The sequence below is a fragment of the Ovis aries genome, chromosome 1 (genome assembly GCF_016772045.2).
Source record: "Ovis aries strain OAR_USU_Benz2616 breed Rambouillet chromosome 1, ARS-UI_Ramb_v3.0, whole genome shotgun sequence".
In the NCBI taxonomy this organism is placed as follows: domain Eukaryota; kingdom Metazoa; phylum Chordata; class Mammalia; order Artiodactyla; family Bovidae; genus Ovis; species Ovis aries.
In genome coordinates, this window is record NC_056054.1 from 67,004,222 (window position 1) to 67,019,650 (window position 15,429).

The 15,429-nt window shown below is 41.8% G+C and overlaps 1 protein-coding gene across 1 annotated transcript in view; it reads left to right on the top strand.

Moving 5' to 3' along the window:
* Positions 1-201: 201 nt before the first annotated feature.
* The window catches only part of LRRC8C (leucine rich repeat containing 8 VRAC subunit C), an 87,220-nt gene continuing 71,992 nt past the window's right edge, over positions 202-15,429 (top strand). Inside the window, exon 1 of the mRNA XM_004002179.6 lies at positions 202-403. The gene's annotated coding sequence lies outside the window, so the exon portion shown is untranslated. The remainder of the gene's footprint in view (positions 404-15,429) is intronic.

A 15,429-nucleotide genomic window follows, 5' to 3' on the forward strand; every position in this document is an offset into this window, starting at 1 on the left:
AGGAAGTTCCCGGGCCCGGCGGCCTGCGTCACAGCGGGGCTGGCACCGCGGAGCCGACGGGCGGGCGGCGCGGCGACCCCGGGGCCGGGCGCTGGGCGGCGCTGGCTGCCGCCGGCCGGGCCGCTCGCGGGGCGGCGCTGGAGGCGGCTCCGTCCGCGGCCGGGGAGGCGGAGGGGAGGAGGGCTGCGGGGCTGGGGCGTTAGCTGCGTCCCGGCTCGGAGCCCGCGAAGAGGACTAGGAGGAAGGCGCCGCCGTGGCCGCGGCCGCAGTGCTTCGGGGCGCGACGAGCCATGAGCAGCCGCCCGGCGGGCGACCCCGCTGCCGCTGGCCGCCGCTGAGCCCAGGCGGGAGACGGCTCGCCGCTCCCCAGCTCCGTTCGCCGCCGGCACCCTCGCGCCCAGAGGTAAGGGCGGGGACCGCCGAGGGATGGGATGGGATGCGATGGAGAGGGACGGCCCGCCGAGGACCGCCGGCTCGGTCCCCTAGGTGTGCTGGAGCCACGACTCGCCCCGCCTCGTTCGCGTCCCTGCCTTCCCCCGGCTCTCGGGCGGGCGGACTGTGGGCTCCTGCCCGGCGTGTGGTCCCTGGAGCCATCCGCCGCCGGAGCCCGGGGACCCGCCAATCCTTACCCCACCCATTCCGCGGCAGCCCAGCGTCGGGGGAGAGACCCCAGCCTGGCGCCAAGCGCAGCGCGGCAGGTTCTGCGGACTTGGGGGGATGGGGCTGGGGGACCGGGAGAAAACGGGGCCACGCAGGGGGAGGTCGTCGTTCTTTTCAACCTTAAACCTCCCTTAGACCTCAGGGTCTTTACCTACTGGTCTGCCCTTCCCTTACCACCCCCGAGCCCCTGAAGTTAGCACTTTGGGGAGAGAGAGGAATTAGGTCTCCGAAGGGAACGAGAGCGCGATGCCTGCTCCCCAGCAGGACCCGAGGGGAGAGAGGGTTTCGCCGGATCTCGCGGGCCCCAGAAACCAGGTGTCTAGGCCGGCGATTGAGACCAAGACCGCTGCTTTCGACACAAACCCAGGCTCGCTGGTCTTTCTCTTTCCAGCTGGTTCTCAGCGACGACACGGCTAGGGATGGAGTTAGCATCTCAGCAACCTTAGGATGTGCTCTGTAGAAGCTAATTCCTTTCTTCTCTCCCTCTGCCAGTTCTTCCCTCCCCCACCCACGGTATACATCGGATTTTAGTCCCTTCAAAACCTTGCTCTCTACCTAGCTTTGGGTGCCACGGACACCTAGCCCACGTCCCAGGACAGATATTTCAAAGGGCTAGGGCCAAACTTCACTTTCGAATTCTTTTTAAGCATTTTAAACTCGCAGCAAACCGGTGAGGAAACACTTTCAAGTCCCTATCCACCTTAAAGTAAAAAATAAGCCCCCATCAAACCGTGTGAGTGCCAGCAGCGATGGGCAGAGGGAGATTTGAATGACTATTTCACGCAGACTTATGGGGGAGGAACAGGTAAAGGAAATGGCAAGGCTTATTTTAGTCACACATTTCTTACAAGCTCTCAATCGTGTAAAAAATGTAGCCTTAACCAACGGTCACATTTCCGGACAGATATATAGTGGTTTCCTAAGGCATCCTGGAGGCTTCTTCATGGACAAGTTATTAAAATGCCATCCAGATGAGAGATGTAGGCAACTGGCCTTAACGCTCTTGGCACAGTAGGGTACCGTCACCTCAGCCGTCAGCTTTATAGTTTTTATTTTTCTTTACATTCTATTTTTAAATGATCTGTGTAAACCCCAAAGGTAAGCCATACTTTACAAAATTTGCTCAGATTCATAAACCTGTGGACACGTGTAACAGATTAAGTGTCTACAGCTCCAATCTGTGATATTTGCCTTCTTGTGACTTGCTTAGATAGGGAAGACCGTGCACCTAACTCAGACTGGCTTTACTTTGGAGTGATCAAATACTCTCTTTAGGTCAGATTGTTTGTTTGCTTTTGAGGGAGAGGTGGGGAGCAGCTTTGCAAGGATGGATGCTTTTCATGGTTCACATAACAGATTTGACCACAGATAAGGCCCACTCACCCACCAGCAGTATCAGAGATAGCAAGCATGTTTAACAACTTTCTTAGTAATAAAATGATCAAAGCCTTTGTTAACAGTACTAATCTCTTATTTCTCAGATGGACTAGGCATTTCAGGAAATGTATTTTGAAAAGTGTAAAAAGTATCTAATTTTTACCAATTTGTTAATGATTCTTAATAGTCTGTACTTAAGTTGTAGTCACACATAACTTCATAGTAAAACCCAAGTTTGAAAAAGAAATAGAGTGGAAATACACACTTATTTTGCCAAGTGTGGTGTTAATAATCTAGTATGGAGCATTACTGTAATACAGGCTGCACTAGACGCCTGACATGCATGATCTCAAAATCTGACAACAAACCCTTAAGGCAGATGGCCATTCACACATCACAGAAGAGAGAGGCTCAGTGTGTGACTTATCCAAGACCCTACAGCTGAGTTAATGCCTGAATGAAGCCAAGCCTCTAGTTGTCTTTTCTTTTTTTTAAATTTATATTGGGGTATAATTGATTTACAGTGTTGTTTTAGTTTCAGGTATACAGCAAAGTGAATCTGTTACACAAATACATATATCCACATCCTCTAGTCTTAATGATTTACTTTTTTGTTATTCAAAGTTGCCTCTCTCTCTCTCTCTTTTTTTTTTTCCTAAATACATTTATTGTTAACTTACCATAAGAATTGGGGGATTAAGGAAGTCAGGTCACCTGTTCAGGGTTTTCTGGTATATAGTAGAATTCACATTTGGAATCAGGGCCATCTGTTTCCCAAACTCCTCTTCTTGCCACTGCTGTCTATTAAATGACTGATTTAGAGCTTAACCTAATGAACATTTCACTCCGGCTCATCAGCCATCTTCATTCACATGATAATGATGCCCTCATGAGCTGCAACACACTCCCAAATACTTTATACTCAATCCCTGGAGTACTGGCTATGTCTCCAGGCCCAGAATACTCATGAAAGCATATTGTAACCAAGGAGGTGACATGTATCCTGATGCAGGTATCATTAATTCACTTAATGTCTCTTAAAATATGAATCATTGTAGACTGGTATGGGGTAAAGGGCATGCCCTCAAGATAGGAAAAGCTGGTACAGATTCTGGCTCTACTACATAGAACAAGTGCCAACTAATTCACATTACTGAGCTTCTCTGAGCCACAGCTTTCTTATAAGTAAAGCCTACCTAGCTGGATCATGTGTGCATTCAATGTAACAGTGCTTACAAAGGACAGCTCCTGAAACCTGTGTGTTGTGTGTTCAGTCACTAAGTCGTGTCCGACTCTTTGCCATCCCATGGACGCAGCACACCAGGCTTCCCTGTCCTTCACTATCTCCTGGAGTTTGCGGAAACTCATGTCCATTGAGTCAGTAACGCCATCCAACCATCTCATCCTCTGCCACCCCCTTCTCCTGCCCTCAGTCTTTCCCAACATCAGGATCTTTTCCAGTGAGTCAGCTCTTTGCATCAGGTGGCTGAAGTATTGGATCTTCAGCTTAAGCATCAGTCTTTCCAATGAGTATTTGGGGTTGATTTCCTTTAGAACTGACTGGTTTGATCTCTTTGCTGTCCAGGAGACTCAAGAGTCTTCTCCAGCACCATAGTTTGAAAGAATCAATTCTTCGACGCTCAGCCTTCTTTATGGTTTAACTCTCACATCCATACATTACTAATGGAAAAACCATAGCTTTGAGTATATGGACCTTTATTGGCAACATGATGTCTTAACTTGTTAATACACTGTCTACATTTGTCATAGCTTTCCTTCCAAGGAGCAAGCATCCTTTAATTTCATGGCTGCAGTCACCATTCACAGTAATTTTGGAGCCCAAGAAAATAAAATCTGTCATTGCCTCTACTTTTTCCCCTTCTATTTGCCATGAAGTGATGGGACAAAGGACTTCCCAGATGGCACCAGTGGTAAAGAATCTGCCTGCCAAGGCAGGAGACGTAAGAGAAGTGAATTTGATCCCTGGGTCAGGAAGATCCCCTGGAGGAGGGCATGGCCACCCACTCTTGTATTCTTGCCTGGAGAATCCCATAGACAGAAGAGTCTGGTGGGCTACAGTCCATAGGATCACAGAGTCAGACACGACTGAAGCGACTTAGCACAATGGGACAAATTGTGGTCCTGTCACCTAGTAGGTGCTTAATAAATGGCAAGAATTACTGTATTCTACCACTGATGGAAATTCCTGCTTAACTTTACATTTGTATATTTTACATGCATATAGCATTTAGTCAGCACTGCCATTGATTCACTCTTTTATATAAAGGCCTTATCTGCTTTTTAGCATCTTTAACTTTTGAATCACATCCTTGTTTTTGTAGTCTTGACTTATAAACATTTACTCACCTTATGTAGTTTTTCCTTTGCCCTACTCTGCACATTTTTTAGAATATGAATAGCCATCTTTCAATGGGATGGAATTTGTATATCTTGGCAAATGCACTATCCTGTTTTCTGCCTCTGGATATCTCAGAGGCTGATGATGTCTCAGAGGCTGATGATATCTGATGATATCTCAGAGGCTGATATCTCAGCCTTGCTTATCACTCAGAGCACCATGGCAATCCTAGTATCTCCCCACCACATACCTCACCCTTCACCGAGTCTCTACCAGCTGATGTTCTGCATCTACTTCAAGTGAAAAGTGAAAGTGAAGTCGCTCAGTCGTGTCCAACTCTTTGCAACCCCATGGACTGCAGCCTACCAGGCTTCTCCACCCATGGGATTTTCCAGGCAAGAGTACTGGAGTGGGTTGCCATTTCCTTCTCCAGGGGATCTTCCTGACCCAGGGATTGAACCCAGGTCTCCCACGTTGTAGGCAGACACTTTACCCTCTGAGCCACCAGGCCCAACCTAAATGATACCTACTAGGTGAGCCATAGACCTTCCATTTTTAATCATTTGTCAGTTTACTTATAATTCAGATAACATATCCCAAGAATGATTTTTATATTTTTTAAGGTTATTTGTCTAGGTAATAACCTACAAAACTGTAAACTCTTTGAAGACAAGGACGTTTTTCTATTTCTTTATATGCTTTGCTTCAAATAAAACATCAGTTCAGTTCAGTCACTCAGTTGTGTCTAACTCTTTGTGACCCCATGAATCACAGCACACCAGGCCTCCCTGCCCATCACCAACTCCCGGAGTCCACCTAAACTCATGTCCATCAAGTTGGTGATGCCATCCAGCCATCTCATCCTCTGTCGTCCCCTTCTCCTCCTGCCCCCAATCCCTCCCAGCATCAGGGTCTTTTCCAATGAGTCAACTCTTCATGTGAGGTTGCCAAAGTATTGGAGTTTCAGCTTCAGCATCAGTCCTTCCAAAGAACACCCAGGACTGATCTCCTTTAGGATGGACTAGTTGGATCTCCTTGCAGTTCAAGGGACTCTCAAGAGTTTTCTCCAACACCACAGTCCAAAAGCATCAATTCTTCGGTGCTCATAATTTCAATTCCCTGCATGAAAGATGAGTCAGATATTCAGAGAGAGATCCTCAGAATAATTAGGAAACACACCCAAGTTATTTGTCTCTGTTACATGAGTAGTGGTACCCTCCTCTTTACTCTGAGACTTGTTCATCCCAGCCTTCTTCACTCCTTTAACTGGCATTACATTTAGTGGAAGGCCACAGTTCTTCAAAGCCTTGGCCATTAGGTACCAGGTAAGATATCTATGTTTCATTGATCAATTGCTGCTGTGGTGGTATAGTAACCTCATTAGGTTGTAAATGTATTGAGTATATCAACAGTATTTGAGTAGTTTGGCATTTTAGATGGGGTAATGACCCCGATAGATTTCTTTAATTAGGATTATAATTTACCTATGGGAAAGAAATGCAGGTTTCCCCCATGATCTGCAAGCAGAGTTCCTCTGAAAATTTATGTAAGCTGAAATAGCATAGAGGGAAGGAACAGTTATCTTAGGACACATCTTACTAACCGATGCACAGAATACATGGAGATAAAGCACAGATGCTCACAGATACTGTTCCAAGTTATGGGGCTTGATGTGGAGATGCTGAGTCTAGTTCCTGGGAAGGAGCTTGGTGGCACCACTGTCCTTGCTGCCCTGGGTGTTCCCTGCCTCTGTATTTCTGCTTGAGGCAAAACCAGTGCTGAACACTAGCTTTGCTTTTTGCCTCTCTTTTCCATAAGCACAAAAATCCTTTTTGGATTTCTTTCAGTTAGTCAAAACAGGCACCACTATAGGTCTTTCATAAAAGTGAAGTGATGTTAAGGAAACTTTCAAAAAACAGGTATACCTGTACCTGCCTTAGAGAGAATGTTGAGATAATAAGCAAGGAGGATTTCAAACCTTTTGGTTGAAAATAGGACTAATCATGGCACAGAATGGAGGATACAATCAAATTTACTTTCATGAGAGAACAAACCAGTCACTCAGTCGTGTCCAACTCTTTGCGACCCCATGAACCACAGCACACCAGGCCTCCCTGTCCATTACCTACTTCCGGAGTTTACCCAAACTCATGTCCATTGAGTTGGTGATGCCATCCAACTATCTCATCCTCTGTCGTCCCCTTCTCCTCCTGCCCTCAATCTTTCCCAGCATCAGGGTCTTTGCAAAAGAGTCAGCTCTTCTCATCAGGTGGCCAAAGTATTGGAGTTTCAGCTTCAACATCAGTCCTTCCAATGAACACCTAGGACTAATCTACTTTAGCATGGACTGGTGAATCTCCTTGCAGTCCAAGGGACTCTCAAGAATCTTCTCCAACACCACAGTTCAAAAGCATCAATTCTTTGGCAATCAGCTTTCTTTATAGGTCAGCTCTCATATCCATACATGACTACTGTAAAAACCACCAGTTCAGTTCAGTTCAGTTGCTGAATCATGTCCGACTCTTTGCGACCCCATGAATTGCAGCACGCCAGGCCTCCCTGCCCATCACCAACTCCCAGAGTTCACACAGATTCACATCCGTCGAGTCAGTGATGCCATCCAGCCATCTCATCCTCTGTCATCCCCTTCTCCTTCTGCCCCCAATCCCTCCCAGCATCAAAGTCTTTTCCAATGAGTCAACTCTTCACATAAGGTGGCCAAAGTACTGGAGTTTCAGGTTTAGCATCATTTCTTCCAAAGAAATCTCAGGACTGATCTCCTTCAGAATGGACTGGTTGGATCTCCTTGCAGTCCAAGGGACTCTCAGGAGTCTTCTCCAACACCACAGTTCAAAAGCATCAATTCTTCGGCACTCAGCCTTCTTCACAGTCCAGCTCTCACATCCATACATGACTACTGGAAAAACCATAGCCTTGACTAGATGGACCTTAGTCGGCAAAGTAATGTCTCTGCTTTTGAATATGCTATCTAGGTTGGTCATAACTTTTCTTCCAAGAAGTAAACATCTTTTAATTTCATGGCTGCAGTCACCATCTGCAGTGATTTTGGAGCCCAGAAAAATAGTCAGCCACCCTTTCCACTATTTCCCCTTCTATTTGCCATGAAGTAATGGGACTGGATGCCATGATCTTAGTTTTCTGAATGTTGAGCTTTAAGCCAACTTTTTCACTCTCCTCTTTCACTTTCATCAAGAGGCTCTTTAGTTCTTCTTCACTTTCTGCCATAAGGGTGGTGTCATCTGCATATCTGAGGTTATTGATATTTCTCCCAGCAATCTTGATTCCAGCTTGTGCTTCTTCCAGCCCAGCGTTTCTCATGATGTACTCTACATAGAAGTTAAATAAGCAGAGTGACAATATACAGCCTTGACATACTCCTTTTCCTATTTGGAACCAGTCTGTTCCATGTCCAGTTCTAAATGTTGCTTCCTGACCTGCATACAGGATTCTCAAGAGGCAGGTCAGATGGTCTAGTATTCCCACCTCTTTCAGAATTTTCCACAGTCTATTGTGATCCACACAGTCAAAGGCTTTGGCATAGTCAATAAAGCAGAAATAGATGTTTTTCTGGAACTCTCTTGCTTTTTTGATGATCCAGTGGATGTTGGCAATTTGATCTCTGGTTCCTCTGCCTTTTCTAAAACCAGCTTGAACATCTGGAAGTTCATGGTGCACGTATTGCTGAAGCCTGACTTGGAGAATTTGAGCATTACTTTACTAGCGTGTGAGATGAGTGCAATTGTGTGGTAGTTTGAGCATTCTTTGGCACTGCATTTCTTTGGGATTGGAATGAAAACTGACCTTTTCTAGTCCTGTGGCCACTGCTGAGTTTTCCAAATGTGCTGGCATATTGAGTGCAGCACTTTCACAGCATCATCTTTCAGCATTTGAAATAGCTCAACTGGAATTCCATCACCTCCACTAGCTTTGTTCACAGTGATGCTTCCTAAGGCCCACTTGACTTCACATTCCAGGATGTCTGACTCTAGGTGAGTGATCACACAATCATGATTATCTGAGTCATGAAGATCTTTTTTGTACAGTTCTTCTGTGTATTCTTGCCACCTCTTAATATCTTCTGCTTCTGTTAGAATTATGAGAGAATAATGAGAGAATTAGCAGGGGGAAAAGACCCAGATAGTCTCACCACAAATATCTGAGGTGGAAAAATTTTAAAGGAACAGGTAAAAGAAGTGAAACACTATAATATTACTATACTATGCTATATTCTCTCTATATATATGTCTGTGTGTGTATGTATATATATATATATATATCACACACTATAGCACCCTAAGACAATAATAACAAATACCATTATTTATTATTAGTAATAAGTCTGCTAGATATGGGTCATTCCTGGGTTATAGAAATAGGAAAGAGACTGTGGAGTCAAGATGGGCAAGAGAGGAAACTAGTGTGGCCTCGAATGCCTAGAATAATAACGTACTCCCATTCGCTCTCAGCATAGTCACAGAAGAACAAGAGGGTAATCTCAGAGCTTTATGTAAAGTAGACAGTTTGGCATATATAGTGAAAAACTCCTAAACGTATTAAAAGGTAGAGAATACCTGAACTCTTTTCCAATATCAGGCATTAAAGAAATAGCCTGGGCTACCTACTTAAAAGTGTAACGCACTGTTACAAGTTTAGGGAGTGAATTTAAAATCCTTTTTTGGTGTTAGATCGATTGTCCTTTTAGAATATGATTCTATAGTCTGTGAATGGAAGTCAGTAGAGACATGGTAATAGTCAGAAAATGAATACAGTTAAGAAAAGAGAAAAAGGCAAAATTCAAGAACCAGTTTTAAGAAAACTGTTATAAAGCTTAGGGAAACAACTGAAAGTGTTCCAGATGACTGGGTATTTGAGGTCAAAGGCACCCAGGAGAACTATAGATTCTTTAAAGAACTCAGAAGAATGAAAGCTCTGTCCTTACTGGAGATGGGTGGGAAGGAAGAGCAAGGAGGAAAGTTATTTTGGCTGAACTCAAACACTGCCCAAAGGCTAGAAGCGCAAGAGAGAGTAATGAAGCTCTTAGGGAAGCATTTCTCAACCTTTAGTTCATGCCTACCCTCCTTCCAGAGATACATATGTTTAGATACATTGTAATGCCACAGATACCCTGTCTACCCACTTAGTACCCCATAGTACCCACTTAGGTACTATGGCCTGTTGGCAGGCTACAACCTGAAGGTTCTTTTACTCTGCCCTGCAGACCCAGTAACCCACTCCAGTATTCTTGCCTGGAGAATCCCCACAGACACAGGAGCCTAGTGGGCTATGCTCCATGGGGTCGCAAAGAGTTGTACACAACTGAGCAACTAAGCATAGCACACAGCAGACCAAGTGTTTGACAGGGACAAGATTGCCCCCCTATTGAGAGCAAATGGAGGGACATGATTCTAGATTACGTTTGAAAATCACAAACGAGTCATGTAGAGCTAAAAGACATGAAGAACAGTGTATACATACACATTTTTCCTTTATAAGAAATCATATTTCATTGGCTCTTAAGCTGAAATGTATTTGTAAAAATATATTTCCACTTGTACCAGTTTCATCTTGGCAACATTATTACATTCATTAAGTTATATTCCAGACCTGCCTCTACCTGCGTTCTTTTGTTTCAGGGATGGGAAGCCCTCCCCAAACTTTAAATGCGCAACATCTTTTATTTACTGACTTCTGTTATGCTGGGAAGGCTCTGATACTAACCATTCATTCTTGTGATTGTTCAGTTTTAATGAGTATAAATTAGTTTGTCTTTATTAGAGCATTTGCATTTCATGGCAGTTGTTTATTATTATGAAAGACTGTATTCCCTATCAAAGAAATCTTAACTCACAACAAGTAGATATTTGGTAGTGGGGGTGGGACTTCTGAAGTCACTCTTAGCTTTTTCATGTTTGTTTCCATGCTCTGGTTCCATAGGGAGCGTACGCCTGGGCTTCTGACATGGAATCTCAGAGCTTTGGGGGTTAGAGGAGCTTGGCTTCTTGATATATTGGCTTCTGTTGGCATTTGGAGGCTGTGGGCTTCCCAGGTGGCTCTAGTGGTAAAGAATCCACCTGCCAGTGCAGGAGACACAAGAGCTGAGGGTTTGATCCCTGGGTCAAGAAGATCCCCTGGAGAAGGAATAGCGACCCACTCCAGTGTTCTTGCCTGGAGAATTCCATGGACAGAGGATGCTGGTGGGCTGTAGTCCATGGGGTTGCAAAGAGTTGGACACCACTTAGCACATACACACGCAGCCTTTGCATGCTCCTTCCTCCACCACAACTCATCTTCTTCTTTCAGCTTTTATTTTAACCGTATTATTCTCTCCCCCTCTCCTTTCCCATCAAGGCTTCAGGAATATCTTTGTTTTCCACATCTTTTCTCTTTGTTTGATTTTTAGAGCTGCACTGAAAGTCCCATGAGGGCAGAGGCCATTTGGCCATATTGGTCTTGTTCATTTCTGTATCCACAGCACCTGCACAGTGACTGGAACAGAGCTGCTCAAGAAACAGTTGTGGAATAAACACTTAATGATACATTTTGCACTAAAGTTTCTAACCTGCCATCTTACAGTATATCCCTTTCTGTTATTTTAAATTCTAGAAATGAAATTTAAGAGTGCAATTATAAGTTACTCTTCTTAATAGGGTCGTGACATATGTACACAGAAATATTTATATATGTCATTGGAAATTTGGAGTATTATATAAAACATGAAGCCAAAACATCAAAACAAATCCTAAATAAAAGGCAGTACATAAGCTAAATAGATGAAAACTCATGGGTCCAGCAATCAATACAAATTACTAACTACTCTTTCTCGAATACCTTAGGAATGTATTAAAATTAGAAACAGATTCAAATATCTTTTTTTAGATAGGAATGGTATAACCTATAAATCCAGCTTCTGGAAAAATACTTTGGGGGTCATTTAGCTAATAACACCTTGATTTTTAAAAATAACTCTGAGAATAGCTTCATTAGGAAAACACCTTCAAGCTAATTTATATTATGCGCCCTGAAATTAGCAAGGTCCAGGATAATTTCACATCAGCAAAGTTAGGAAATACTATATATGGCACACAAAAATACCTTTCTAGTTAATGCACAGCTATGTAGATCCCTGTAACCAGAAAATGGTGAAAGTTGAGGAGCTAGCGCTAGGGGTGTATCTAGGGTTTGGATCTTTGTTGAGTGTTTAAGCATTTTATCTAAGGAGCTGATGGTATAACGTGTATCTTATATTTCTGTATGTGGCCCCATGGTGCATAATGTAGTGTTGAAGCAAGAGTTGGAAATGAGCTTGGCAAAATAAAATAAAAATGAAGGAAATAGTCAAAACTGAGCACTGAAATTCACTTAAGGAAAGTATAGGATTGTACCTTGAAAAAAAATAAATAAACCAAACATAAAATATACTAGACTTCTATTTGTTTTGTTGTGTTCATTTCTATATCACCAGTATTTAGAATAGTAACTAATACGTTCGCAAAGGATCACTAAATATTTGTTGAATGAATAAATGAATGAACTGCAAGATGGACAAAGACTAACTGCATGCCATTAGGGCAAAAGTAAAGTTAATCCTGTGGAGATGGTGATGGATAACTAGTAGACTGAAGAAACTGTTAGAAAACACTTTTTGGACAAATCATTTTTGAGTCTGTGTTACAGTTTTATTTTAGTCTTCCATGTAAAAGACTTCGAGTAGGTCAGAAGTAGTTTAAAAGTTCATCCTGACTAGGGACATTTTATAAACATAGTGGATGGTTAGATATTATTGTTAGGCTAGATAAAAAATGTGGGTTCAAGGTCATTGGATTTTTGCCTAACAGTTGACAGTTAACTGATTAGCTCTTTAGCTGGTTTCCAGAGACAAGTCTTCTCCCCCTTTAGCATTATACCGTATTTTGTAGGAGACTAGCCAGTACAATAAGGATGAAAAAAATTGAGGACATAAAGATTGGAAAGGACGAAGTAAAAGTATGTCTACTTACAGACTTTGTGTTTGAAATTAGGATTCCATATCCCAAGGACTCTACAAACAACAGCTAAAGATAAATGCCACAGTCATCTCTAATTAAGATGTGGATATTTAAAATTTAGAGACAAAATCTTTGAAATAAATCTGTTGTCAGTAACTTCCAGTCAGCCCTTGTACCTGAACTTGAAGATGATTTTACTTATCCTGAAAGGGTATCTAATAACATAATCACATTAATAACATTTTATTTAACTTTTTTACTTAACAGCTCTCCCCATAATGTGACTGCAATAAACAGAACAGCCTACTGTTGCCCTAATTAAGGAATTTGAGGAGCAAATCAATTAAAACTAATTATTTCCAGCATCTCTTTTACTTTTGAGTACCGCATCCTAGATTATAGGAGAGGGAGCACACCTTTGATGTTATCTAGAGGCTGTCTAGGAGAAGGCAATGGCACCCCACTCCAGTACCCTTGCCTGAAAAATCCCATGGACCAACGAGCCTGGTAGGCTGCAGTCCATGGGGTCGCGAAGAGTCGGACACAACTGAGCGACTTCACTTTCACTTTTCACTTTCATGCATTGAAGAAGGAAATGGCAACCCACTCCAGTGTTCCTGCCTGGAGAATCCCAGGGATGGGGGAGCCTGGTGGGCTGCCATCTATGGGGTCGCACAGAGTCAGACACAACTGAAGCAACTTAGTAGCAGCAGCAGCAGAGGCTATCTAATGTGTCTCAAGCGTGTTTTGAATATTACCAAAAAATTGCTCTTTACTGCTCCAAATTAGAAACAATGTTAAACCAACATTTTTAAATGTTGTCAGATAAGAATACAGATGCCCAGTAATAAGAGAAGGCCATATGGGTCACTGGCTTATTAACTACAATTAAGAAAGTGTTGAAGAAATCTCAGACTTTTAATTTCTTTAGAGTCCAGGAATCTCTTATTGTTCTGCTTGTTTGCTTTTAGTTATTTATGATTTTGAAATTTCAAAAAGCAGCCCCAAAGCAGGGAAGCTAATTGCCCCTTCTGAAAGAACACATTTGGTTTGAGTGAGGAAAAAATATCTTTTGTCAATTAGGTAGAATATATGGTAAATAAATAATTTTACATCTTCATATTGGGAAAAGTTTTTTCTGAGTTACCAGTTACCTATTCTATTAAGCTAATTAAAAACAGTTAATTTTATTTCAGTGTATTATTTATCATGTAAATCACATAAGCCAAACAATGGTGGATGACAGTATTTAAAGTGTTACACTTCAGTTCTTAAGAGAAAATAAATTTTACAAAGCATGTTATAATCATAGTATTATTATTTAAATGTTATAAAGAACAAATTATATTTATGTATAGATATTATACATAGGTTAAAACTATCATATATTATTTGCCAAAGGTTGTTCATTAATTATTAGTCCTAAGTCTTCATATTAATTGTCTTTAATTAGTTTATACTGCCATTTAAAAATGATATAATCACAGTTCATATTAGAATATATCAGAGAAATATGACATTTCATGGTTTCACATTGCTGTAGGAGTACAAACAACAACCATTAAACTGGCACTAATTATAATTCAATGTTGCTGAACATATGTACAAAGACATAAATTTTTAGTGTAAATAATGACCTGGGGAGCTGTCTCTCAGAACTGTCTGAGATGCTGTGTTCTCAGTTTTATATGCCAAATAAAACATAATTCTCAGCAACAACAACAAAAATGATCTGACCATGGCTTCCCTGGTGGCTCAGACGGTAAAGAATCTGCCAGCAATGTGAGAAACCCAGGTTCGAGCCCTAGGTTGGGAAGATAGATCTCCTGGAGAAAGGAATGGCAACCTACTCCAGTATTCTTGCCTAGAGAATTCCATGGGCAGAGGAGTTTTGCGGACTACAGTCCATGGGGTCGCAAAGAGTTGGACATGACTGAGTGACTAACAATTTCAGTTTCACTTTCATGAGACAAATACAAAGAAGTTAGTAACTTCCAGTTAAACAAGCATCCTATCAGAGAACAGGTCAGTCATGCAGGAACTAAAATACATTTTAACAGCTTCATTGAGATATAACCCACCTTCTATAACACTTATTATTTTTAAGTATATAATTCAGTGGTTTTTAGAATAATTACAGAATTGTACAACCATTACCATAGTCTGTCTTAGAACATTTTCATCACCTCCCCAAAAAAGTCTGTACCCATAAACTATCACTCCCCAACATATCTCCATTTCTTCTCCCAAGCTCTAGGCAGCTGTCTATCCTCAGTCTCTATAGATTTGCTTGTAGAAATTTCAGTAAATGATATCATGTTATATGTAATCTTTTGTAACTGGCTTCTTTCACTTAGCATATATTTAAGATTCATCTGAGTTGTAGCCTGTATCAGTACAACGTTCCTTTTAATTACCAAGTAATATTCCATTATAGGGGTATACCATATTTTCTTTTTCCATTCTTCAATTAATGGGCATTCATTCATGTTGCTTCCACTTTGAGGCTGTGAGGAGTAAGGCTCCTATGAACACTCATACAAGTTTTTGTGTGGATACATGTTTTGATTTCTGTTAGGTAGATCTGTGTAGAGGTGGAATTGCTGGGTTATCTGGTGTCTCTGTGTTTAACACTATGGTATAATTGAGGTATAATTTTTTCATGATCTCCCAATCTAGAATAAAATTGGGGCTAAGACTTTTAACAGTCTCTTAGTGAAATTTAAGAAAATAGTTAAATTTGTCCTGAGTACTCATTATCAGGAATATCAATTGAACTTTGAATTTTATGTAATTCAGTGCAGAGTACTATAAAGCTTTGCTAAATCTCTTTGAATTAAACATTCTGATTGAGAAATATAGAAAGAGCTGTTGAAGGGTGACCAGAAAGCTATTTGCATAGGTTTTAGTTCCTCATCCTTACTGACAATTCCACCCATTACCTCCAAACTTCCTTTTTGTGCATTTTTCTTCTTTTTGTTGTAAGATAGTGGTGAACATTTTTTGTGTTTCCTTATTCTAGGTATA